Source organism: Oreochromis aureus, linkage group 8, assembly GCF_013358895.1.
Source record: "Oreochromis aureus strain Israel breed Guangdong linkage group 8, ZZ_aureus, whole genome shotgun sequence".
Taxonomy (NCBI): Eukaryota; Metazoa; Chordata; class Actinopteri; order Cichliformes; family Cichlidae; genus Oreochromis; species Oreochromis aureus.
In genome coordinates, this window is record NC_052949.1 from 13,047,896 (window position 1) to 13,063,974 (window position 16,079).

Sequence of the window (16,079 nt, forward strand, 5' to 3'; positions counted from 1 at the left end):
CATCCCTGGCTAATTCACAGTTGGCTTACAAGCTTGGGACAGACTGAAATCAATGCTTCCTGTCACCTTTTAGCAGGACACATGGCGCCTATTGTTACCGCCCATCCCTCCCTCTAACTTAGACAGCTGGGGTAGACAGACTGTCCAGATAGATGAAATGTAGCCTTTCTGCTGTGTGATGACTTGTAATTATAATACAAGTGCGATCTTAAGAAAACCCGTGTCTGACCATGATCGCAGGTGAAGAGTCACTCACAGCAAGCAGGGCGCTGTATTTCTAACTTTTGACATGGCTGCTTCCAAACAGGCCACAGTGAGGAGCAGCAGGTCAATGTGTGTTTGTTTGCGTGTTTGTGTGTGTGTGTGGTGGCCGGGAGTCTGGATGCTGCTTGGCACAGTCATGGCTCCTTGACGTCAGCTCTCAGCCCAGCCTGCTGCTGCTGCTGATGCCGCTGCTGCTCTCAAACATGTCTTTGTTATTCAGAGCTTTCCATCAGAGAGCGGCGACCTGCAAAACACGGAGGGTGGCGTCAGCACCGGAAAGGATCGCTGCGTGACAGCGCGCGTGTGCGTGAATGCGCTCGTCGTAGACCGTGCACGTGCTTACTGCTGTTTATTAGATCATTAAATAGGCACTAAATCCATTGTTAATTATGTTTAGATGTTTAGCTTATAATAATGCAGCTCATAAACTGACAGATTATGCTACAGAGGGAATTATTATTGTCCTTGCATGATTATTTCATTTATTTCACTGCCATTATTATTATTATTATTATTATTATTATTGGCATCAGTGGCCAAGTACTTGCATTAAGGAAAAATAGCGGAAGTAGTTGCTGTCATGTTTAAAACCATATTTTCGCCTATTCTGATCAGTCTAAACCTAATTTATTAGAGGCCATTAGAGTTAATATTTCCTTAGAAACTGTCATAAATAGCATTTATTAAATCAGTATTGAAATTCAAACTAAAATACCCAGCAATGACGCTTTAGCAGCCTCGTTATTTAATCTAAATCTACCTTCCTGTTTAAACATCCCCAAATCATAACTACACAATGCGGTAGACCCGGTCGGAGCCACAATCAGAGCGGGTCGCTCCAGCACATCCAGATACCATATGGCCGCTGTGCTGAGCGACAGTCCGACTCCGCTCCCGGCTCTCTCCTGATGGCTTCTCCGCGTGTATAATCCGCGACACATTTTGTCAGCAGCCACCGAGCATGGGTCCCTTTGGTAATAGAATAGCCAATGTAATTTGACACTTCAACTTACTGCGCTCTCTCCGAGTCTATTCAGTTACTCACCCACTGACGCCGAGCCCATTCTCAGTGGCCGCGAGGGGGGAAGATATTTAAAAAAAGCAAGAGTCGAAAATTACCGAGGACTTTCTGCGCTTAATAACCCGGTGAGTAGCTGCAAACTTAACGTTGCTTGTTCCCGGTGTCGCGCTGCGAGGCTCTTGTCTCGGAAAAGGTTTTGTTTCCACTTTGGCTCAGATTGTTTCTCAACAATAGAGTGACCACTTGAACTGGCACCGAGCGGCACGTCGGAGCCTGTAATAATAAACCGCAGCTTTTTATTTACTATCACGCCGCTTCGTGGCGTCGGGACTGAACCGGCGGGGTGTTAATAAGCAGGTTGTGCATTTCGTTAGTAACAGATGCCGCGTTGATCTCCAACGCGCTGGGGCTTGGAGGCTACACTGTAGCAGGCTGTATGGATCTCGCTCGCAGAATGAACCGTGTCTGGGTGCGCGTGTGTGCGTAATTTCTTGATGTGGGGTTTGCTTTACCTTCAGCTTCTTGATGCGCACAAAGCACATGGTCTGTCTAATATGGGTTTTGGGGTGATACGTGCAAGCTGTAGAATAACTGGTCGTGGCAATAACGGTCACAGCACTGTTCGGGATTTTTCAATGAATGTCACATAAAATCATAATTTCTGAACTTTGATAGCAACACCACATGTATACTATTAAATGATAATGGGAAAAAAGCAAGCATGTCTGTGACAGCCTGCAGTTATCTTGTTGCTGTAGGTCATTAGCGCTTCATAGAGGTTTAACAAGTTGACTCCCAAAATTCCTGCTGTCTGAATATATGGAACCAGTTGGGGTTTGGGGGGGGGGGCTCTCATTTAGAACTAGGTTGCCTTTCACTTGCACTACATCTGTCCAGGAAGCAAAAAAGCATGGCCAAGTGGAAAAAAGTAAGCTTGACTCTGCTCCTGTTCTACTTCCTAACCATTGTGACTGAGAGAGAGAGGAGAGAGCGAGTGAGAGTTTCTGTCATCTGTGATTTTCTTTTCTGTTACAAAATGCAAGTTTTGGAGCATCAAGCAAGCAAACATATCGGTACAGATGTTTCTCGTCCCCCTTTATTGAGATGCCCAGGAGAGCTCTTCCTGCTTTTGTGTTATGCTGTTGAAAAGTTCATTCGGCTCATATCTACTTTTAGCTGCTGCAGCATCCAAGTTTGTCCTGCGAGCAGAGTGTTTTGCACCGAGCCACATATGGGGGTCATGAAAAACCTCCGCGGGGACTGCAGTTATTAAGCAGCCTCGCTTGCTTGTTTACATTTTTGCCATGTAATTCAAGGGTCTTGTTGAGTTTCTTCACTTTGCTGTTTTCGGAATTTGAGATAACGGCTGAATGAAAGATTTGAGATGATGTCAAAGTAGGAGGCTATCATTGGCTGATTCACAAGCACTTGATGGCACATAAACGCTGAATGAGTGCCTGTATTTTGGAAAATTAAAACTTTCAGTTATTGGAACAATTTTGGTGTTGTCAGACAGAGGAGGAGGTTCTCAGTCCTGTCCCCTCCTTCCCCATCACCCCACCTCTGTGGGGCCCCAGGTTGGGCTCCTGAATAACCACAGACCCCACCAGGCTGACCTTCTTCTATTCAAGTTGAGGATGTTGAAACACCAGCCGTCAAACAAAAGACACATTGAAACAGAGATCTGCAACCCAGCACGTGTGTCTGGGTGCTGAAGTAGACCATTTATTAACTCTCAGTTTCCTGCTGACCAATGGAAACTGTCGACACAACAAACTAAAGCCGTGAGAAGGACAAGTTTCTTCAGATACACGTATTAGTGAACAAAATCTAAAAATAAAGAGAAGCTAAATATATTTTTTTAAATTAAATCATACATAAAGCATCTTCTACACACTTTAGCAAATCTTTTCTTTTTGTCCAGACTGCAGGCTGGCTTAGGTTTGCATGTGGCACCGTAAGGCTGACAATGGCAACACGTTGTCAGCGCAGGGTGGAGGGTTCTGCTCTTGCTGTCCCACCCGCCCGACGGGGTGAGAGTAAAGGCGGAAGCTGGAAATGACTGTGCCACATGGGAAATTATTCAACTCTCAGATCAGAGAGGACACACAAGAGGCCTCATTACCTCCAGCAGCACTGCTGGTCAGCCTGTGAGAAGACCGAGAGCTGGTGTGTCTTAACTAGCTGTGCTCACTTACTACAATCCTGTGTATCATATGCTTCTTTTGTCTGAGAGAAATCCAACGCATGACACATGACGCGTGACACAGAAATACACCCAAAAAGTTTAGGAATAAATGCTGTTTTCAGAAAGGAAATATGACCGCTTTCATCTGTAGTACAACAGTAAAAGAAACCAGTCCCAAAGGTTTGCAGTCTAAGCCTCTTTTTACCAACAGTATGTACTTAAATAGCTAGTAAATAGGGCTGTTAGCTTGTGTATAATGTCATAATGTTATTGATTCGGCTTGGGAATTCCACTTGCAGTGAGCGGCTCCTGTGTATGGCGAGCTCTCTGAAGCACTCTAACAGGAAAAAGGTGAACGAGTAAGCAACCGAAAGCTCTTCCTCCGCGGTCAGAGCCTGTGGGAGGTTTGTGTAGGTTTCGCTCAAGGTCCTTTTTGTGTTGTCTTTACTCAAGAGAATAAACTCTTGGGATGAATCACCCTGCTGGTATGGCTATTTTCAAAGGGTAAGGAGAATCGAGGGGTAGAAAGTATGTCACTAGGTAGATATAGCAGTTTAATCATGAGGTTTACCTTTGTGTCAAACAGCGCTTAATAGTCCTGTTATGTTAGTTGTGAGTAATTACAACCTTGTACAGGGTTGCTGTGACTTTGAGATTGTAACTCGTGCTGGAAAGTAACTAAATGCATTACTCAAGCTACTTCGAGTCCTCTGCAGATATAAATTTTACATACAAAGCTGATGAAAAGCAACACATTGTTACAAATGAAACCCTTATTGGTCCTCTTGGCTTATTGTGACTAAGTGGAAGCTCCTAAAAATTTCACACATGATGACCTCTAACTTAAGACAGTTTCATTTAAATTCATTTTAGGATTACTTAGATAGTATGATCAGCGACAGTGGTGAGGAAGAAATCCATTTTCTCACTCAAAATAAACAGAATTAACTGTATAGGAAGTTGTTAAGAACTTCAGGGATCTGCTGTAGCAATCACATGGTGAGAGTGGGGAAAAAGAATGTCCTTTTTCAACAAGACAATACACACAGCAAAAACAGACTTAGGGAGGGAGCAACTGGTTGGTTGTTGATAAATAGTCGATCAAAATAAACAAAATAGTCTATGTAAGACATGATGCTTCAGATTTACCTTGGAGTCCCATTAAAGGATCCTGACCCTCAGGTTGAGACACAGTATCACAGGGCAGCAAATAGACTTGAAACTGACTTCCACCTTAACCAGCTATAACACAGAAAGCGCATTTTACCCATAGTATCTTTTTTACACATCTTGTACTGTTTCAGTAAAGGGATCTGAATGCAGCTGATCTGAATAACAAAATAACCATTTGCTCTACATCATACCAGCGTATTCATCTTCCATATGTTATTCTGCATTCCTCGTGTGTATGTGATGATTTGCGACGCTCCACCTGTGACATGGAGCTGCAGTAACATGTGTACCGCGCAGATATTCACTGAGGGGTTTTATGGTGGATAGAATGCTCTGACTGTACCTGTCAGCTTGACTGTTGACTGTTAATATGAAGCTTCTATTTTCAAAACACAGCTCAGGGAAAGGGAATCTGTGTGCGTGTGTGTGTGTGTGTGTGTGTGTGTGTGTGTGTGTGTGTGTGTGTGTGCGTACTTGCTTTTGTGCAGGAGGGAGATACAGAGCAGAGCGAGGGATGGGAGAGGTGCTGGGAGTGACGCCAGACCACACATCATTTAATCATGTTAGCGTGTGCAACCACTTTGTGCATATTTTCGGTTGCATTGGTGATAGGAGTTGTTATTGTACAAACTGTACTCACACCGAGAGAGAGCGAGAGATGGCTTGACAGGAGGGAAGACAGAGATGACAGTTTGATGCAGGAGAGGCAAAATAAATAGCTCTTTGGATTTTTCAGATTTGTGAAATTTCAGTGTTATGGCAGAAAGCGATAACACAGCCCGAGCCTGATTTTCAGTTGCTGCTGCAACTATTAACATCGCTTGAGAAATCCAAAGTCACCACGTTTGAGAGCATTTAAATGTGAGCCGGTGGAAGGATGACCATTGTGCATATTAGCATTGGATTTCAGCATGCTCTTTGGGCTTAATCCCACTGTTGACTTGCCTGCTAAGTACTGAGTGTGTTATTTTTGCTCTTTTTAAAGAGCCCCTCTACATAATCTCACCTAATCTAATCTATCCCCTTTTATAATAGACTCGGAATGATGTGACTTTATAGAAAAAGCTTTAGTGTAGATCCATACCAAACAGACCAGTGTGCTGCTTGCTTCCCCAACCCCTCTGGCAAAGCTCTTGTGAAAATGCATGTGACCTCTGTGCCCCTTGTTAGTCTGAACAATAGGCTTGCCTCCTCTTACAGCTGCAGCCATGCTGGAGGGGAAGTTTGCCAGAACAGAAGACACACACTGTCTGATTAATAGGTTTAAAGACAGCAGGTTTAGCTTCATAGAAGGCACAATATCATTAAAAATATAGATTATATTCAAGTTTTGTTAAGTTGTTTGTGCTTGTAGATAAGCATGGGAGGCAAATGTGAAATGAAAATACAGGGTTAATTGAGTAATTGATTTTCTGTTTATTTATTCATTTTTGTTAAAAGTTATACAAATACTTTCTGCAGAGTAAATTAAATATTTAGGCAACCAAATGGACAAAACAATCTCCTTAAAGATGTCAGTCAAATCTTTTTCTAAGAATTCCCAGCATTTTAACAGTTAATTGATTATGAAAACAATTGTCTGCATAATTTATTAACCTTCCTTTATTGCTCATAATTAAAATGCAATTAAAATCTACTAATTCTTTGTTTACATGTTTGTTGTTGTCAGCAGGGTTTTAGAATTTCAGTGGACAAATTAGAGCACAAACTGAAAAATAGCTGTGCGAAAAGCAAAAAAGAAAAAAGAAAAAAAAGAATGCAATCTGTGAGTCTTAACCCACACTGGATGTAATTGGAGCTTCCTGGGGTCCCCAGCAGTCGCAGGCTCATGCATGTTAAATGTGACATACTGTGAAAAACAGACGCGGATGATGACAGTGCATCGCCGCTGTGTTAAGTGTAAATGAAAGGCTCTGGATCTTGGAAAACATCCGGTTTCTACAAAGTCTCAGCCTTTATAAATCTAAACAAAGTCCAACCGAGGATCCCGTCAAATCTTCCAACGTGTGATAGTGTTGCATAGCAGGCATATTCCCCTCTTAAATGTGAGCAAAGACCGAGAAACTAGCTCTCAAAATTTGAAAATGTCTCAAGAGGTGTAATCTCACTATCAAGAAATGGGCACCGGGAAAGCTCCCGAGAGGGCTCTGCTGAAGCATCACAGTGTCTAGTGTGTGCTCCAGAGGATTTTTTCTTCTTTTTTTCGGAGAGACAGAGAGATCTACATCTCTGATGAGTAATGAAGGTGATTCTGAGCAAGTGGTGGAATTACATTGAACAGAGCCCACGGGGGTCCATATCTTATTGTTCTGTGACAGGGAAAATTAACTGGGATTTACTAATACACAGGGAACGTCCTTCCCCCATTCTCTCCTGCGCTCAAAGAAAAGGTCTGAGGGTAATCTCTTTCCCAAGCACCCCCACCCCCACGCCCCCTCCCTTCCCAAACACAAATGTCAGATCTTTTCAAGTTTGCTATCGAGATGTAAAACATAAGTAGATAAAATCCCTGACATGTTGCCCCATCTCTCATTCATCTGTTGCCGTATGTTGACACAAAAGACGCGTTCTGCTTAAGTGTTGTTTTGCATTTCACCTGTTCTCCTTTGCATAGTCACTGTGGCAAAGTGTGCAGATGACCCAAAGTAGATAGGGCTCCATGGCTTTTATTCTCATGGGATCTTTGAGTATTTGTGACGGTTTCATGCTTATAAATTGTCATCGTCGGTACTGCTTGTGTGTGTTTGATTAAATGTGATTTACACTGACATAAGACAACAACCCAACAACAGACTGTCTGAAATCTAAAATTTGCATTAATATATTTTCTATTGGTGGGTTATAATGCATGCTTTTCCACTTCATTTAAAGCACCGAGACAAGAATAGACACATAAATCTTTACAAGCCTTTTGCCTGCTGTGCATGTTAAGAGCACTGGTGTACTCAATGTGGTGGTTACATTTGTAAAATTAGCATGTATGAAAATCCTGCCCTTGCTTCAAAATATACAGGATACTGGATATATTATTACAGATGAACAGGCAGAACTTGACTTCAATAGTATTATCACAAATCAACCAGACAAGATCCCAAATTTCTAAGCACGACGAGGTAACAAAAATACATGTGCACTCAAAGGCCATAATTCCCAAAGAGACGTGAAACGCAGCCCAATAACATATCTTGAACACAGAGAAGCAGTGCAAAACCATCAGCAGCCTTCATAAAATCTGAACCATGAGCAGATCACAGCAGTTAATAGCCAGATGTGTACTCTGAGCTAGCAGCCAGGCTTGCTTTTTAGGGATTTTTCATATTTGTGCAGTTTTTGGCAAGAAAATACATTAATTTAAAAAAAATGTTGATCTTCTCTTTGCTCCTATTTAAGTCTTTTTTTTTGCCCTGTTTGCAAACCCATCTCACCAAAGACTCAAAAGCTGATTTATTTATTCATTTATCATTTTTTTCTTCCTGATAATTTAATGTTTGAATCTTTAAAATTGGCACAAATAGAAAAAAACAGCTTGCACAAACTGCCGAGGTCCAAGGTGACATCTTCAGATTGCTTGCTTTGTGCAACCAACAGTCCAAAACCAAAACACATTCAGTTTTCAATTATAGAAAACAGAAAAAGTCATCACACTAGAGAAGCTCTTTACAGCTGCTGATCAACTGTTTAATTGAATAATCCTTTAAGCATCTGTTTGCCGGAGCTACAATTCTCTCACCGCGTTTTTAATCCATAATGATTTTTGTTTCTTTTGTGACCCAATCATACTTTATTTTCTCCTCCCTGCTCAAACAAAGTCTTTACTGATGATGAAGTGTGGACAGCCGTGACACCACACCCACAGCCTGTGTGTCAGCTTACACTGTACCCTCATGCTAACGCTGTGTCTGTGTGCGGTCGGTTACCCAGGTGCAAGGCATGCATCACAGACCGGAGCTGATACACTGACGTGACAGCTGTGGGCAGAGAAAGAAGATCATGAGAGAGGTCTCGGTGCTGGATAGGGTGGAATATGTTAACCCTTAACATGCGACTGATGCATTTTAGGTCACAAAAGGCACACCTTCTGTTCTGAGTTTGCCTTATTTGTACACAATTTTCAGTTGATTGGGATTTAAGCTCTGTAACTTCCCATCTCATAATCCTCAAATCTCAAACCTCTCTTCAGTGTTAATATGAGGCAGACAAATGGTGTCAATAGTGTAAACAGGCACTGCAGAAAGCTAAAGTCTGACATTTCCGTGGTGCAGATTTGCTCCAAAGTAAGCAAATATTTACCAAAACACCAGGGTCAGGTGTAGCCTTCAGCTAATTTGGCATAGCTGTGAGAGTACACCTGGTTTTCATCACTCAAAGCATGATGTAGCACAAATCCAAAATTTCTATAAGTTTACATTACTATTACTTTTTTCTGTAGCACACAGACATTTCATCATATCTGACCATCTAGCTTTATGTAAATTACAGGCAAAGATCCTAGAGAGCTTTAAATAACTCTAGTGTAAACATGTCCTCCATGTTTCTGTACGTTCCTTCATCCTTTGGCTTTTGAAAATGAACCGCGACCGCAGACAATAGATTTCTTTCACACTAATAGTAATCAGTGATGTCCTAACAGCCACCACTGCTGCTGATGAATGCTAATTAATTGGGCAGTGTTCCTGAATGTAAACATGCAGTGCGACACATATGCAGAAACACTTCACACTCCTATTTATAGGTGCCGATTGCATAAGCTCTTTTGCAACAACAGGGTGTTCTCACTTTGTCAGTATCAAACCGAGAAAAACTGTAACTGACCAGATTATTTTTACACGCGCGCACACGTATATTGCACTTCTTCCTGGCAAACCGTGTGTGGCCCAATGGGTCCCATGGCTTACAAAAATGTTGACAGTGGACGCTATTTTTGACCATCTGCTCCAAAACGAGGGCATGTTTGAGTCACAGACGCTGTGGTGCGAGGCTGCGCCCGTGATGTGCCTGGCATGTGGAGAGAGTCAGGGAGGGAGGGAGGGAGGGAGGGATAGAGAGAGATGGCTCACCCGAGGGCCCAGCATCCTTCGTGTCACTGTGGAAGTGCACAGTGTGCGGCTGGTTTCACTAATGTGCATTACATTAGCATGGAGGGTGATGGAAGGGGGGAGGCTGTCGAGGGGTGCCAGGGAGTGGTTGATCCTTCACATCTTGGAGGAAGAACAAGAGAGGAGATATCCTTGCGCTTGACTCATGGCGTAAACATCGTCAGTGAGATGAAATAGTGCGAGGTCAGAAAAGTGTCTGCATCTCATTCCGACTCTGTGCCTCATCTCTTTTTCTTGTGCGCGTCTGCGTTATCTGTGAGGCAGGAATGCGAAACCAAATCTGGGGTGTTGTCGGGATGGGTGGGTGGGGGTCACAGCGGGATTCTTTCAGAGAATTACCCCTGTGTGTCGCCACCTCTCACAAAGTTTACGACTCCTTTCTTTGGAGAGTAGTCTGGCCGTTAAACTACTTTGTAAAGTGCTATTTGTGACTTCATCCTACTTGTTTTTGCATCCCTTTAAAACCGCCTATATTTCTTTAGCTCTTCGACAGCATTTGTGCATATCGACAAATGTTTATCCTCTCTGATGTGGAGATTTCTACCTTTCTAGAGGTCTTTAAGACTAAGTAATCACACGCTGTCTTGCTGTCTCTCAGCATCAGCCATTTTCTTGATTAAGTGATTTAATTATTTAGTCCATAAAATGCCAGAGAAGTATCTATCCCAGTTGTCAGAGAGCTTCTGATGGCATCTGTAAGTTCTAAACCGAATGATGCTTTAACTCAGAAATAAAGTTTAACCTGCTTAGAGGGGAAGTATTTCAAGCTCACTTTTAACAGTTAAGCAATTATCCAAGTAATGGCTTAATGACAACAATTATTTAATTTTGGATGCACAGATATATTGGCCAATATCAGTGTTTTTCTGAGGTGTCACATTAGATTTGTGCTGGCTAACTGTTCAAAGACTTTTAAGCAGTTCAGCGAGAGCTGAAGAAGTGAGCCAAAGTATCATTTTAACCATCAGCATGAGTACAACGCCACGCCTCCTGAACTCTGTTTAAACGCGCTGATCCCTAAACAGGAAGTTAAGAGTCACCGCTTTTACGTTAACTCTGAGGTTTTGCTTGAGGTCAAACACCACAACATGGCTTTGCTGTAACAAGGACCACCTGAGTTCACCGTTAAATCCTCAGCACTTTGTGGCTTTGCTGCTCTTGATTTTATTTTTCTGGCACCAGCTGATGTCAAGGAGCAAATTGAAAAAGCAAATTACTGCGGGCTGCGTATCCTGCGTCGTCTTTGTGTGCACTTCCTTCGGAGGAGGGAGGTGGAGAAGATCATGTGAGCTGTAATTATATTTATGTTGGGCCCCATTCAATCTGTCACAGTAAATTTTGCCCGACTTGTCATATTGTAAATCATTACAGCGGATTAAATGCTGGTTATGAACTCAAAAGGCCGGGAAAGGATTTTTTTTATTTATTTTTTTTATTTTTTTTTATTTTTTTGTCCTTGTGATCGCTGTATTTGTTTGTTTGTGACAAGCTAGTTGTGCCTGATATTGGCGGTACAGTGTTTTCTAGATGTGTTCAATAAATTTTAATTGGGTGCAGAATGGGTAATGTCACCGATGTTTGCTTTGAAGAAAATCCCTTTTAAAAGGGCAGGCAGCCTTCCAAAAGTGAAAGAATACCTCTGAAAGGCTTCGTGTTTCACAAGCCGTCCTGCGCATTTTGTTTTCTCGTTTGTCTGCGATCAAAGACGGCGATGAGCACCGATGGAAAGTTTGACTCTTTTTCTGGAAAGGGGCTTCTTTCAGAATAGTGCGAGAGAAAAGTGGGAGGAAAAAAAAAATCCTTTTGATTCATCTCAATCAGCTGCTGAGTGCCAAAGCAGGAGAGACTGATGAAAGAGTAATTGGTTTTGCATGTTTCACATACACTTGGTGTCCAACCTACAATAGTGATGGACTGTACTCTTGCCTATGGCAGGACTTAGCTGCCACAGTGAGATTCATAAATATCCTCATGATTAGCTGGGCTCCTCACTCATTAGTAAGTGGTACGAATCGTTACTCCCAAGTCACTAAAAAGATTAGTTCAGAATGAATAAACTTTTCATGCTGCTTGCACTTCAGCTGCTCTCAGACAACAATAGTATTGTTAGGTTTCATTTTACTTGTCCCTCATGAATTTTCAGCAGTTAAATCAACTTACAGCAGCGAGTTGTCATACATGCGTTCTGCCACTCTTGAGCACAAAGACTGGATGCAAGCCTCACATGTCGGAGCAGTTGCTTCATTTGTCTAGAAAATCACTTGTTTGGAGAAGCGCTGAATGTTGCATCCCTTGATTTGTATGCGAATAACATCTACCCAAATAAAGCTTTGGAAATTTCCCTAATGTTCACTGCAGCAAAATCACATTTCAGCCTTGTTTATGCTGCTGTCTATACCTGAAGACATAATTTCATACCTAATTTTTTATAGACTCTCTTAACCTGCTATATATTATGGATTTTAGCTTGCCAGGACTTCTAAGAAGGAAACTATGAATTATTTGTGTCATTACTTTTGCTGCTGATAGTTTGAAATGTTTTGCATAATAAACAGCCGAGACAACAAGTGAAAAATTAATGAGCAATATTTTTCAAAGATACAGTTTATGATGCGTGTGATGTGATGCTTGCTGATGACCAAAAAAAAAAGAAAGAAAAGAAACTCTATTCTCTTTGGAATGACTGTCAACCATCAATTTTCATAACGTCATTGTTCGGCTACGGAGTATTTATTTTCATTAATCTCCACAGTTTGTATTGTCATGTTAATTTACTCGACAAGTCTCACTACAGTGTGAAATTTTAAGAACAATGAGGATGAAAGCCAAGAAGGCAAGGCTCATATCAGCCGAGGAGGATATTGGAGAGGAGTAGTCTACACTTTGCCGAACTCCCAAAGCTTCTTTTTTAATATTTAGCTCCTGTCAGTTAAAATCAAAAAGTTTCTCACTTTCTCTAAAGCTCGCACAGAAAGAGAGAGAGCGAGAGGGGGAAGCTGCTTCACGGGTGAAAGCCCTCACACATGAATATTTAATGGTTGCATTTTAACCAGAGTCATAAAATCCAAGAGGATGTGGCTGAAAAGAGAGCAGTGAGGAGTGTGCAAAGTAGGCTACATTGTTTCTTTATAGTCTGAGCTGGATGCCTGAAAGTCATGTAACTCTTCTCAGGCTGCAATAGTGAATCAAATATGTGGATTGTGTCGGGCTAATTTAAAGCCTGGGCCACGTTTAGCAACGTGTTGCGGCCTGTTTTTGCAGGGTAAGCAGCTTGTTGTACAGCAGGATGAGGAAATCTTGGACCTTAAGGGGCTAAATTGAAAATGTTTCATTTTGACACCTCCTCAATGCACTCAGGAAAATGAATTTGATACACTTAATCCATTTGGCCAGTTGACCAAATTGTGAGGCAACATCTATTCAATACGCATCAGTTTTAGCTTAATGGAGCTGGAGCCAAAAAAAGAAAAAGAAGAAGAAGAGGAGATGAGGGTATCTGTGTGTATTTAATATGCAACCTCTCCTTCTTCCTCTACTTCTAGTCTTGTCATGCATTTTTAAAATTCTGTTCAGCCCTCCGCTGAGCCAGACTTGTAGCCGACAGACACTGAGCTGATTGTTAAGTTTGATAAAGCTCTGCGTTTGTGTGTAGCTGGGGTTATTTTTGTGTACGTAAGCTTTACTTCACAGAGGTAATCATTTGTCATCCAATATTGAATCAAGTTAAATGGACTCATAAATTGCAATCACTTAACTCAGCCCAACTATTATGTTTAATATTGCTTTGTGGGAAAAGGTCAGCCGGCAGTGGATCAGGTTCCAGCAACACAGATAATTCAGCTGCCTTTTATGAGTCTTTTAAAGCTCCGGAAGAGGAAAAAAAATCAGCACCCAGGAAAAAAACTGTACACTACTTAACAGCGGGAGCGCAGGATACGCAGCAGCTCCTGTTTATGTTTTCTATCCTTGAATATCCTTAATGCGGTGTTTAAAGTGTGTGTGGCTGGCAGGTTGCAGATAAAACACAGTGGATGCCCTTAAGGGAAACACAATAAAAGGCTTTCCCCTCTGAAAGGTCCAAAGTGCAGTTGTCCACTCTGCACAGCAACAATGGAGCGCTTGTGCAAACGGAGCCATCAGTGGCACTGGCAAGCTTGGCAAACCAGCTTATCAGGAGGCAGGGTGCACTGAGTGGGGGGGGTGGTTAGAGTATGTGTTTTTGTGTGTGTGCGTGTTACTTTGTTTTGTCCAGGAGCACTGACCTCTTAGTTAATTCATGGCTCCTCTTGTTTTTCTTGCATGTGTTTGTGTGCACACACGTTTATGTATTCGATCATGTGGCGCATGCTAACGGCTAACCAATACCATTAAGGGAATACTACACCAAAAATCTTACCGAATAACACAGTGAGTGCAAAAAACTACCTGGTTTTAGCCATCATGCCACCATCATGTGATGTCATACATCAGTGTGGCAAATGGCATTTGCATCTCCTAGGCCAGAAGGTGATGAATTCAGCTAAAATTTTGTTTCCTTGAACCCGTGTCCACAGCACAAGTAGCACTTCTTCACTGAAAATGTGTCATATTTGCAGGGTATCTACTGATCAGCAGGTTGTTGAGCCCTGCCTCCTTCAGTCTACATGTTGAAGTATTTTCGGGCAAGATACTGAACCCCGAGTTGCCCCCAGTGAATCTACTGGAGTGTTTATGTATTTTTAAAAAAAGGCACTTGTAGTAAGTAAGCTCTTTGAGTGCTCAAATTGAGCATAAAAGTATATAAGTACCAGCCCATTTACCATTTATTACAAATTATTGTATAAATGGATTTGGCTGGAAAGGCTTAAATCTTCTTTGAGGAAGCCGAAGAATTCAAGTAAGAAATCTGCAGAGAACTAATCGCATAAATGTTAACATGATGTTAAATCTTAGATCAACAAGTTTAACACACGAGCAAGAAGCTGGGCTGGTGCATCAGCAGAGTAATTGGGAAAGAATCTGAGGTTAAACAAAATGCTTTACTAATCAGACGCAGTTTTGATCATTGATATTTGAAGTCTAAAATAGTGTTGTCCTACCAAATAGTTAAAAGAAATTCAACTTAAGGCGTAATGAGAAGTGTTGCATAATTGATTGGGTCTTATTAGCCAGCTGGTAGTCACACAAGTGTGAATGAACCAGTGATTGCGATGCACGAATCAGGCGTCTGATGCCAATCAGTGAATCCCAGCACTGATTTACTGTCCAATAGCAGGCTTGAAAGGTAGCTCTGAAAAGTCTGAAGTTACAGTTTCCATGCTTTAAAGTCCCCGAGCTTGGAGAGAGAGATGCGGAAAATTTAAGTCAACAACCCATTTAACCCTGGAATATTACTGAGCAGATGTTAAATGGCTGTCATCGGTCAGGTCAGCCGGATAAGCACTGGTGGGCACTATCAACGTGTCAATATTTACATTACTTTACCAATTGCAGTAATATTTTTGCACCACTGCGTCCCTTTTCTGCATCAAAACTGCATGCGTGAAACCAAATGAATTCGCCTCATCTCTCACACAGGTACAATTTCAAGAAGTGCAGTTTGTTGGTGGCTGATTTTTTTCTTTTGCTTTCTCAGAGCTGTTTGAGTTGTTGGAGGAATGCATCGTGTGCTTAGTTTACTCACTTGCCAGATAGTCTGTAGTGCTTTCACTGCATTTCCTTTGGGACACAACACTTGGGGGAAAAAAAGGAAGTCTCAAGGTGCCTGTGTTCGGCTTTAGATGTGACTCTGGGTTGGTAAATATTTAGAGAGCAAACATTTTGATACCAGCAGGGATTATAGTTAGGGGAAACATGCTTTTCTAAGAATGGAAATGTCAGCATATTGCAAGGTATCATGCTACAATTTTTTATTTTAATGCCAGTCTCCAAAAAGTAGCAATTTAGCAACTCAAATCCCACTGAGGAAACCAGATTGCTTTTCTAAGTCCGGCTTATTTTGATGTAGCTCGCCCACTGCAGCTCATTCTCTTTGTTCGAAAGCATCCAATTCATCAGCAGGGATTGTTGCCGCCTACCAACAACCAACATATTTGTTCTGCTGCTTCACCTTGTTGGCTTTGCAGAGAGAAGGTGCCAAAGGTGGATGTTAAACATGTCAAGTGCTATCTGCCTCATTTACTTGGTCACTGAATATTCATGTGCCTTTATACTGGTGTCAGCCTTCAGCCAGCCGTGCAGACAACCAGCAGCCGTCTCTACAGTCATCAGACAAGCTTCATCCTTCGAAGCACCATCCCCGTGTCGTCCGAGAGATCCTCTTTAATGTCATCTTTTTGTTTTTTGGGGAGTTTTTTTT

General features: G+C 41.9%; 1 protein-coding gene across 4 annotated transcripts in view; it reads left to right on the plus strand.

Annotated features, from left to right (window-relative positions):
- The first annotated feature begins 1,088 nt into the window (after positions 1 to 1,088).
- LOC116327521 (zinc finger MIZ domain-containing protein 1-like) overlaps positions 1,089 to 16,079 on the plus strand; it is a 112,899-nt gene continuing 97,908 nt past the window's right edge. For 2 of the 4 annotated variants that reach the window (XM_039616462.1, XM_039616461.1), the window contains exon 1: positions 1,089 to 1,410. The gene's annotated coding sequence lies outside the window, so the exon portion shown is untranslated. The remainder of the gene's footprint in view (positions 1,411 to 16,079) is intronic. The other 2 variants (XM_039616460.1, XM_031749146.2) reach the window with 1 other exon arrangement.